The sequence below is a fragment of the Rhinopithecus bieti genome, unplaced genomic scaffold (assembly GCF_001698545.2).
Source record: "Rhinopithecus bieti isolate Rb0 unplaced genomic scaffold, ASM169854v2 scaffold_1558, whole genome shotgun sequence".
Taxonomy (NCBI): Eukaryota; Metazoa; Chordata; class Mammalia; order Primates; family Cercopithecidae; genus Rhinopithecus; species Rhinopithecus bieti.
In genome coordinates, this window is record NW_016803701.1 from 167,738 (window position 1) to 179,301 (window position 11,564).

At 35.1% G+C, this 11,564-nt stretch overlaps 1 long non-coding RNA gene across 1 annotated transcript in view; it reads right to left on the minus strand.

Annotated features, from left to right (window-relative positions):
• Window positions 1–350: 350 nt before the first annotated feature.
• The window catches only part of LOC108514870 (uncharacterized), a 25,355-nt gene continuing 14,141 nt past the window's right edge, over window positions 351–11,564 (minus strand). The window contains exons 5-8 of the long non-coding RNA XR_001881363.1: window positions 10,091–10,154; window positions 5,115–5,239; window positions 4,614–4,786; window positions 351–568 (exon numbers count right to left, since the gene is read on the minus strand). This is a non-coding gene — a long non-coding RNA (uncharacterized LOC108514870). The remainder of the gene's footprint in view (window positions 569–4,613; window positions 4,787–5,114; window positions 5,240–10,090; window positions 10,155–11,564) is intronic.

Below are 11,564 nucleotides of genomic sequence, written 5' to 3' on the forward strand. Positions count from 1 at the left end.
GAAATGTCTGAGAAACTCTTTCTTAGGTGGATTGGGTTTTCATTTTGTTCCAAATGAGACTGTATAATTTCTTGGGAGCTCCCAGTTCTTAGAGAAGGGTTTTGAAGCTCATAACACATTCATCCCTTTTCAGGCTAGAGTTGAGTAAGAGATGGATTAGTTATAGGGATTTTTTGCATGATATAGCAACTCATGATATAGCAACTCTTGAACTAGTGGCATATTGTTAGTAACAAAGAAATTTCCCAGTAAAAATTGTTGGTTTTGCTTCAATTTGCAAAATTAATTTATAAGTGCAGTAGGTGGCTGATGTCTACCTCTTTGCTTATTACACAGATGACACATTAATTTTTATTGACAGATTTCAGTACCATTTTATACTAATTGCATTAGATGCTGTTGCTTTTGAAGTCTCTTTGGCTACAGTCTTTCTGACCATAATATTTTATAGTATTCTCCGCATATTTTTATGGTGATTTCATGCATCCAGTGAATACCAGATTTCTATTATTTCCTATTTCAATACCAACTTCACCATCTTGAAATGATCAATTTTTATAAATTGCATCTGAGGGGAGACAAAGAAAATAATGAATAAAGGAGTCAATACATTTAACATTCTTTAGTAGAGGTTAACATCTCTACTGAGATGTAATCCCCCAGAGGTTAACATACAAATATAACTAGCACAGAAAGAGTAGAGCTACATTAAGTGAACTCTGCTACAGTTGGCTGTTTTTCTACTACTGGTCTATTTTTTCACTTATTTATGTACATACAAACTTAATATTCTTATCAGCAATGGATAGTTATACTTAATTATTCAATACATTTCACATTTGAGTTCAAGTTAATTTGACTGCCAACTTCTAAAGATAACTTTGCAAAGGCCCTTGAGAAATATGATTTAAAATGCTGTACTGTTTTATAGGTAAAAATGTGATTTCAGTCAACCTTCTCTTCCTGTTCCTAGTTAAGTAGAGTGATGGCAAAATAATCTATAATATCAGGGATATTCCTGTGTCATACAGGTTTGACTTGAAGAACACTGCATTTTCTAAAGCAAATTTATTTTCTGGTTTAGCTTGATTGGAGTTAACATTCAAATGTGTTGGTTTTCCCTTGGAGAGTGAAACCTGAAGTGTGTTCCCTTGGAAAGTGGAATTTGAACTATGTTGGGTGCCAGGGTAAATGAGCCTGGAACTGCTGTATAATGTAGCTCACTGGTCAAAAAATTGATGGCCTGTATTTACTTATAATGGAAAACAAACTATATGAGTGTGGCTTTTCTAAATCTATTACGTGCAAATAATTTGTATTAATTTCATTATTCTTAATTCATTTTAAAGCACTTTTGAGGTTATCTCACTTGAACTTTTCAATGAATTAGTGAGGCCTTAACATAGATCATTATAAAACAAATAATTTGAGAAAATTTTAATATATATAATGGCCATAAAACATCCACTTTTGTATATAATAATGCCACTTTTTTCTTCTAAAGAGTTATTCCAAAGATGATACTAGTAATGCTTAGCAAATTTACAGCAGTTTTAATATTTCATGTACTCTGAGTTTTATAATTTGCATATATAGTTTGTGCTTAGTCCTACATTAGGTATAAAACTTATTTTAAATAAAAAGTATAATTAATTGATACGTGACCAATGAATTTGTGAGCCTATACATCTTCAGTTTCCCAACTTCAGAATCAATTGTTATTTTCTTGATTCCCTCTTTAAGGGCTGCCTTCAGCTTTTCCTTTTTGAGAAAATGACTTGAAAAAGAATTGACAAGGTCTTAGAATTTAGATAAGGGCCAGGGCAAAAAAGTATCTAGGACTATGGTAAATAGCGGAATTTCGCCCATGTAATTTATGCAAAAATACAAGGGGTTATACACTTGGGTTCTTCTACTTGCCTTTAGACTCTCAGTCTTTTAGGGTTCTTCTTTCTTTTTTTATGATTGTCATGTTATATTCTCAGAGTATGTTCTAAACTTTGTTTTCACAGACAATTTACTTTATCTCTGGTTTAATGATTTCTTTTATTGAGATCATCATTGGTATACATCCACCTGGTGGTATTTATTAATAACATTCTGTATCTACATTGTTACTTAAGTTTAAGACAGTCTTTATTCTGGGTTTTTCAATCCAGGTGAAATATTATTCTTCATTAAATTACTTCATTTTGTACATTTTAGTAGAGGCATGGTAGAGACCAATTACCTTGCATCCTTCAGTGCTTTTCATGTTTTGAGACAGGGTCTCATTCTATCACCCAGGTTGGAGTGAAGTAACAAGATCATGGCTCACTGCAGCCTCAACTCCCAGGTTCAAGTGATCTTTCCACCTCAACCTCCCAGTTAGCTGCGACTAGAGGCACATGACACCATGCCAGGTGTTTTTAAAAAATTTTTGTAGAGATGAGGTCTCACTGTGTTGGCCAGGCTGGTCTCGAACTCCTACTCTCAAGCAGTCCTTCCCTCTTGGCCTTCCAAATTGCTAGAATTACAAGTATGAGACATCGTGCCAGGCTGCCTTCAATTCTTTCAATAGTGATGCTAATTTCTGCAAGTACTCGAAGTATGCAATATTGCTCCTAATTTACTCTCTGTGACCAGTGAATATATAGGGAGGCATTTTAGGATCTTTTATTTGACTGTTCCTACCATATTCAAGTCAGCTAACCAATACAAGATACGAGAGTCCTTCCAGATGGTGGTATATGTATTCCAATTATGCATTCAAGGACAAGAGGAATAACACCATGGTTTTCCATGGACCTACTGGACCAACTGTCAGAATGACTGGAAAAACTCCATTTGTCACCTGTTATTCATGAACTCCATTCTAGCAAGAGAACTGTGAGAGGGATTTTTGTTTGCTGTTGGATTGATTGGATTTTGTTTGAAGATTTGTTTGGTTCCATTCTATCTTTCTTGGCTCATGATGGTCTCTAGCAATCCTTAAAAACTTCAGTAATCTATTCTTCCCACTTTGCTGTAACCCTGTGAAATGCCTGTAACTCACTTTGGGGGAACTGGAGAACTATTTCTTTCATAAATACTTGTGGTGGCACAGTAGGGTCCTCCCTCAAGTGTTGTAGCCTTTCTTTCAATCACTGGGCCTTGGTCTCTAAACTGACTTAAGTATTCAAAAGAGTGGGAGCCTATAATTTTTCACTGGAGGACTGTCAACTTTCTTCTTGCCAGACCTTGACTATTTTGTTACACAAATGGAAGGATATCCTTGCCAGATGTCTATCTGTCAAACTCCTAGGAACATTGTGATTGATTAACCATCACCTTATCTCCTGTAGGAAAAAACATTGCCTGAAGTAATTATGCCTTCCTTGCTTCTCACAGCTATGTTCTGCTCTTGGGGCTATGCTCTCCTGGAATCCCATCATCCCTATTGATATTAAATACCCCAGTTCCATGGCAGTCCCTTTACTGCCTCTGGACTGCAGAGGTCAGTCATCACTGAAATTCTCAAAGTTCAGATACTTTCCTCGTCAAGGCATCCCCTACCACCCTAATTTTTTAAAAAGCATCTTCTGAACCTCCTGGACCTACAAATAGAATGATTGTTCTTAGATATCACAGAGTAGATTCATTCTGAGTTTACTCAACTACTGAAATCTGAGACTTTCTTCAAAATAATGTCAAAGAATTTATATCATCTCTACATCATTTGCTCTAGATTGTGATGCCCAGGCTTCAAGAAGTGATTCCAGAAAATTATGTCCAGTTACAGATATTTTTGCCAACATTTCAATCCTAAATCATAGGCGAATACCTTCATGTGATGAATTTTTTTTGTATTTAATTTCCACGTTTTGGTCTCTTGTTCTAACACCTTCAGGATCCATAACCATGCATTTCAATCTGTGTGTGCTAGTTCATATTTTCCAGGTTTCCTCTTTCTTTGATATTTAGAGAATTTTTCAGCCTCTTTGGGATGTGCTAACACCTGATTCTGGTTAGCCTGGAGACAATAGGTGGTGGTGGAGTGCAGGAGAAGAGCAGCAACATTTTATTTGATACCTACTTCAAATGAGGTCTTTGGTCTACTGGCAAAACGGAGGCTCTGATAAGTGGTAAGGAACAGCCTCTGTCAGCCAGGAGGGGTAAGAGGAACTTGGAGATTCCATAATCTTTGGCTCTTCTACTCAAATATTTCCATTCTAATCAATTTTCCTATTATGATCCTGGCATTGACATCAGAGATGCTTCTGATTGCATATCTACTGAGGATCTGACACCGTTATGATCATAATCTGGAGTTAAGTTTAAGCACTGTCTGCTATGTGGCTGCAGCATATCAGAATCTCCTTTAAACTGCAGAAAATCTCTGGCTTTCACAGCATCTTTTATGCAGCTGAATTGATCCTATTATTTTATTTTGCAAGACCTACGATGTCATTAAAATAGGCATCTGAAATTACAATCCTCATAAGTATCATTGTCTCCACAGTGATCAAATGATGCACCCATTTGATTTCCCCAAGCCTTGGTCACAACTAACCATAGGCCAATGTTTAATGATTGTGGTACCACTGCATGTCAAGTTACTATCATCTTCACTTTGTTATTGTCATCTGACTTACCAACAAGACAGGTAATAAAATCTCACTCTGGAGCAATCCAGTAATAAAATCTCACTCTGAAGATCTGCATTTGTGGGATACTCTTGGAGAAAACTATCTTGGTCCAGATTTCTTAAAATTTACAGCCTGATTAAACATTGTGAGTGACTTTATTTGGAAATGCAGTACTTGGGCTGCAAGAATAAAGGGAAAAAAGGAAATGAAAAAGTGAGGCAAGACAGAGCAGAAGAGAAAATACAAACTGATACGTTATCCAACTGGCCACAGCTTCAAAAATATAACACAGCCAGTTTTGAGGTCATAAGGCTCATTTTTCAGACAGGATGTGTAAGCCCACCCCATCCTGAACAGTTTCACAGGCAGAGAAAATGAAAGGGATTACATGTTCATTGCTTTTTGTCTATCTCTGGTTCACTACAGTGTGTTATCTTTCCCAGGCTTCTAGGTTCTGTTACCCAGGCCTTTACTTGGGTAAACCAGATTGCATGAGGTGGTTTTCACCTGAGTCAGGAAGAGTTAGAGGAGACGAGAGTCTCTGTGAATCTGACCAAGTTGTGCTTTGTGCATCTCACTGAGGCATGTACAAAAGAGAACACAGCAAAGTCCATTCTTCACCCTGGAAGAGACTGAGAAAGAGATGTTAGGAGAAAAAGTGAAGAAAGTAATCACAAGGTCACTTGGTTGGTCCAAGATTTTGGAGACAGGCAAAACTGGGATATCTTGAGAGGCATATAAACTTGCTTCAGTTCATTATCTATTTTTGAAATCTCCTTACTTTCATTTTTAACCTCTTTTACTGTCTATATTGCTGCAAATCTTTGAATCATTTTTTAATGAAACCGGACATATAACCCAAATTCAAGGTGTCTTGCATTTGTGGGAGTTTTTTGAGCTAATTAACATATGAACTATTCACAACTTTTTTTTTATGCTGAGAACACTTAAAACCTACTCTCTTAGCAATTTTCAAGACAGTACATTGATATTAACCATAGTCACCGTATTGTACAATAGATTTCATGAATTTATTCCTCCTGTCTTAAATTTAAGGACTTTAAAGGACTTAAATTTTGTGTCCTTTGACCAATATATCCCTAATTTCCCTCCCCAAGATGTCTTGAATTTGGAGAAAATTAATTATGAAGTACATTTAGAACATCTTAGTTGAAGATACCTGATATATAAGATGAAATTTCAAAGCTTAAGATCAGAGTGAAAAGTATGAATTTAAGAGTTACAAGTTGTAATGTGGGTATGCAACTGATAGCATAGAAAGAGAAGGGAAAACTGCCAAGGACTGAAAGTCTATATTTTACTGAATACAGATGTATGGATTTGACAAAGGGCTTCTCATCCCACTTTCATCACTTTCCCATTAATGAAATCTAAGAGTAAAGGAGAAGAGACAATTTTTCAAGCTATGTAGACATGAAGATTAGAAGTGAAACTAACATTCAACTAGCAGTTAAGGAAACACTTTCACAAAAATTATTTTATTTAATTCTTACTATGACCCTAACAGACAAGTATTAGTGTAGTTGGTAATATGTATTTCCTCTAAAATTTGCATTCCAACTGCCTTCTAGGTGGAGAGGTTGGAAATTTAAAAACTAACTTTCTAGATTTCCTTAATCTAGACCATTCTATATAAATTAACTTTCATAAATTAGTTATACTGGTGTGAGATTAAAAAGTCACAAATGTGACAGAGCCCATTCTCTTGGTGATATGGTTGCTGGCTAGCACAAACATAGGGATCTGGAAATTTGGGGATAACTATAGTGACTGGTTTGATCCAGGGCCTGATGAGTAATTGGGGGTGGCAATTTTCTGACCTCAGATTTGCAGCTTTATTGGACATAGCCTAGAAATCAATAGTTAAATCAGTTCTTTCAGATTCTACAGTTTTGCTTTTCAAATTTTTCTGTACAGTCTGTATTAAATCCCTTTTGCTTGAATATTGACATCTCATATTTAGTTTAACTTTTTCCTATGTTGGGATAATTGTAGACACATGAAATGGTAAGAAATAATACAAAGCAAGCATTTGTACCCTTTAAACAGTCCCCCCCACCATGGTACTATCTTGCAAATTATAGTACAATATCTCTACTGGGATATTAATATTGTAACAGTCAAGATACAGTACATTTCCATCATCACAAGGATCCCTCATTTTGCTTTTTTATAATTACACCCAATCCCCTTTCAGTCTATTTCTTAATCGCTGACAACCACTAATATGTTCCATATTTCTATAATTTTTTCATTTCAGAAAGGTTATTGTATTCATTGGCTAGGGCTGCCATAACAAAGTACCACAGACTGGGTGACTTAAGCAAGAGAAATTTATGCCCTCATAGTTCTAGAGGCTAGAAGTCCAAGATCAAGGTGTTGGCAGGGTTGTTTTTTTCCTGAAGGCTTCTCTTTGACTGTTAGATGCCTAGTCTTGCCACTCTGTGTGTGTGTCCTAATCACCTATTATTTTAAAGACACCAGGCATATGAGATTAAGACCCACCTTAATGACCTTTTATTACCTTATTACCTCTTTAAAGATCTTATATCCAAATATAATCACATTCTGAGGTACTAGAATTAAGGCTTAAGCATACAAAATTTGCAGAAACATATTCAGCCCATAGCAGTTTTTAAATGTAATCATTTAGTATGAAACCTTTGGGGATTAACTGTTTTTGACTCACTGTAATTCTCTGGAGATTCATTGAGCTTGTTGTGTGTATCAGTAGTTTGTTCTTTTTGGTGTTAAGCAGTATTTCATGATAAGGATATCCAAGTTTCCTTAACAATTCACTCTTTGAAGATCATCTGGGTCCTTTCTAGTTTTTAACTATTTTGAATAAAACTAATAAACATTCATGTACATGTTTTTGTATGAATGTAAGTTGTTTTTTCCTGTGGAAAATTGTTCAAGAGTACAATTGCTGGGTTATATGGTAGTTCTATGTGAGGTTTTTAAAAAATTTTCAAAATGTTTCTTAGAGTAATTGAACCATTTATATTCTTACAAGTAATTTAGGAGTGATCTAGTTTCTCTGTGTCCTAACCAGCATTTGGTGGTGTCACTTTTTTCTCTTAGGCATTCTGGTAGATGTGTAGTGATATCTACTGTGATTTACATTTGCATTTCCCTAAAGGCTAATGATGTTGAATAGCTTTTCATGTGCTTATTTTCCATTTCTAAATACCTTTTGGTGAAATGCCTCTGCCTGTGATTACTCATTTTCTAATCAGATTGTTTATTTCTTTGTTGTTCAGTTTTGAGTTTTTATAAATTCTAGATACTTGTTCTTTGTTAGATACATTGTTTTCAAATACTTTTGCCTAGTCTATAGCTTGTCTTTTCATCCTCTTGGCAGCTTTTTGCAGACCAAAACTTTTCATTTCAATGAATTCCAACATATCAGTTTTTCCTGTAACTATCATACTTTTGGTTTAAAATATGAGTTCTTTGCCTAACTCTACATTCTGAAGATGTTCTTCATCCTACCCTTCGAAAAGTCTTATAATTTCTCTTTTTACATTTAAGTTTGTGATCTATTATGTGTTAATTTTTATGTACAGTATAAGATTTGATTTTTTGGCCTATGGATTTGTGTCCAATTGCTTCACTATTATTGTTGAAAGAGTTATCTTTCCTTATGGAATTGCTTTTGCATCTTTGTAAAAAATCAGTTGAGTATATTTGTGTGGGTCTATTTCTTGGTTCTCTATTCTGTTCTGTTGATCTATATGATTCTACCACAGTCACACAGTATTGATTACTATACCTATATGTTAAATCTTGAAACCAGAGAAACAGATTCCTTCCATTTCATTTTTCTTTTTCAAAATAGTTTTAGCTATTCTATAGATCTTGTCTATATCTACAAAAAACATAGAATTTTGGTAAGAAGTTTGTTATACCTGTATATTAACTCGGCAAAAATTCATGCTTGCTATGTTAGCCTTCTAGCCCACAAATATGGTACATCTTTCCATTTACTTAGATCTTTTTTGATTTTTTTAATAAATGATTTTTAGTTTTCAGGATACAGTTACTATAAATGATTGTTAAATATACCTGTAAGTCATTTTGATTTTTGGAATAAAATATATTGTACTTTCAATTTTGGTATCCACATGTTTGTTGCTAGTAGATAGGAATATAATTGATTTTTGAATTTTATCTTGTGTCATATGACCTTGCTAAACTGATTAGTTCTAGAATTTTATTAGATTGAATTTAAATTTTACATTGACAGTCATGTCATCTGCAAATAAAACTTTCATTTTCCTTTCTGATCTGCATGCCCTTAAATTTTATTTTCTTGCCTTAATCCACTAGCTACAATTTCTAATGTGTATTAAATAAAAATTGTGAGAGCATGTATACTTGCCTTGTTACAGATCTTAGGAGGAAATGTTTCAAACTTTCACCATTGAAGGAGAATGCTAGATGTAGGATTTCCGTAGATGCTGCTTATCAAACTGAGGATTTTTCTACATCAATTGATACGATTTTTTAAAATTAGCTAATTAATGTGGTAGACTATACTGTCAAATATTGACCTTGTTTTGCATCCCTGGAATGAACTTCACTTGGCTATGGTGCATAACATTTTTATATTGTTAAATTGTATGTGCTAATAGTTATAGTAGTTTGTGTATTTCAAGAAAGGGCCTATTTCATCTATTTTGTCCCATTTATGTGCATAGAGTTTTTCATATCTTCTTGATGTCTGCAGGAATTATAGTGATATTCCTGTTTCATTCATGATATTGGTACTTTGTTTTCCATGTCTCTCTTTTTCTCTCTCTGTTGTGCTACATATTTGTCAGTTTTATTGATGTTTTGCAAAGAACCAGATCTTTGTTGTATTGGTTTTCTCTATTGTTTTTCTGTTTTCTATTTCATTTATTTATGCTCATATCTTTATTATTTCTCCAATTCTACTTGGTTTGGATTTTTCTCTTTCTAGATACTTGAGGTAGGAACTTAGAATATTTCCTTTAATTCATTCATTTAATGCTGTAAATTTTTCACTCAACACTACTTGAGATGTGTTCCACAAATACTGATATATTTTCTTTTATATTCAGTACAATGCATTTTTTTAAATTATACTTTAAGTTCTAGGATACATGTGCATAACGTGCAGGTTTGTTACATATGTATACTTGTGCCATGTTGGTGTGCTGCACCCATCAACTCGTCATTTACATCAGGTATAACTCCCAATGCAATTTTTATATCTGACCTGAAACATAGTCTTTATGAGTTACTTAGCAGTGTATGTTTAGCTGAAATGTTCATTAAATGAATATATTAATCTGCAGCTACTATGCCTTAGATGAAACTATGTACCTGACTATGGAACATCAAATACTTATGCAACTAAAGCTGTCATCTTGTGGGTAACAGACTTGCTAATTTGTAAGTTATGAACAGGTGTTCTACACTCCTTTGACACTTACCTCTTTTGTCCTGATGCATCTATCTTGCTTCATATCTGTAGCTTCATGGGGGTTTCCCTACAACCTAATGAGATGAAGAAAAATGCTCAGGCCTGGTTTACAGAAATGTAAGCATGATATGATGATACTAACTGGAGTTAATCTGTTACTCATTATAGTTCCGCTAAAGGGTGATTTTATAAAATAAGGATAAAGAAAATCCTTCCAGTGACTAGATCTATCAGTGGTGCACTTTAACATCCACTTTATATGAAAAGAGAAACAGTCATACATAAAGATATGGACTTATTCCTGGAAAATAATATCTTGGCTATTTGGTCAGGCATCTGAAAAAAGAAATCTGATATATTAAAGGAACGTGGGCCAGGAGACTAGCATCCCAAGAGCAAACTTATTTTACTGAGTGGGGAAACCGACTTTGACCAGGGATACCTACAGTTACAACTGCACCATGGGGGAACATAAGAGTAGACCTGGAAACTAAGTGATTCACTAGACTGTCTTTTGGCATTTCCATGGCCAATGAAAATTGTGAATAGATATTGGCACAACAAGAAATCACACTTCTCTGAGTTTGAATTTAATATCTAGGTCACTCCAGAAAGCAAGCAAACCACATGAGAGAAGATGATGGCTCAGGATGAAGAAAATCTTGACTCCATGGTACTAGATCTTGGGGCTAGCTGCTGCATTGCACACTACAGTTTCAGTTTGTTAAAGTTTGTTAAGATTTTTAAAGTGGTTGAACCTGCATATTCCCTTTTATGGAATATATGATGCCATCCTGTTCTTACATAAGATCCAGGTATCATAAAAGGATGCAAGCAGAAAGGCATAAGGGATAAACTGTACCAGCCTCAGTTTAACTATCTGCCTCTTTAAGCCTCTGCCTTTTGCTTATTGGAGAATATGGCATACCACTGCCCTTATTTTCCCTTCTGACACTATTTACTACTACAGCTTGTTTGGAGGTAAGAAGTGGAATGTACCAGAGTCCCTCTTGATGTCACCATAGTGGGCCACTGCAACTCTAGCACTAAAGCCTCACCCAGCGGGACACACAAAAGTTCTGTTCCTGTCCAAAGATTTCTGGCTTAGAGGAAGACATCCAGCCTCAGGGAGTGACACCCAGCTTTTCCAGCAATTGCCTGGACAGGGAAAGGAAGACAATCCAGGAAAGCAAGAAATTTAACGCCCCTGGCGTTAAAACGAGGGACTGGAGACTTTAAGAATCTGGAAAGTGAATGTCTTTTCCGTCTTCCTCCTGATGGACTATACTGAAGCAACATGATTCTACATGTCTTTTCTGAAAGACATTTCTCATGGCAAACAGCCAGCTGTGTATTTTTTTTATTATTATTATACTTTAAGTTCTAGGGTACATGTGCACAACGTGCAGGTTTGTTACATATGTATACATGTGCCATGTTGGTGTGCTGCACCCATGCACTCATCAACGCATCATTTACATCAG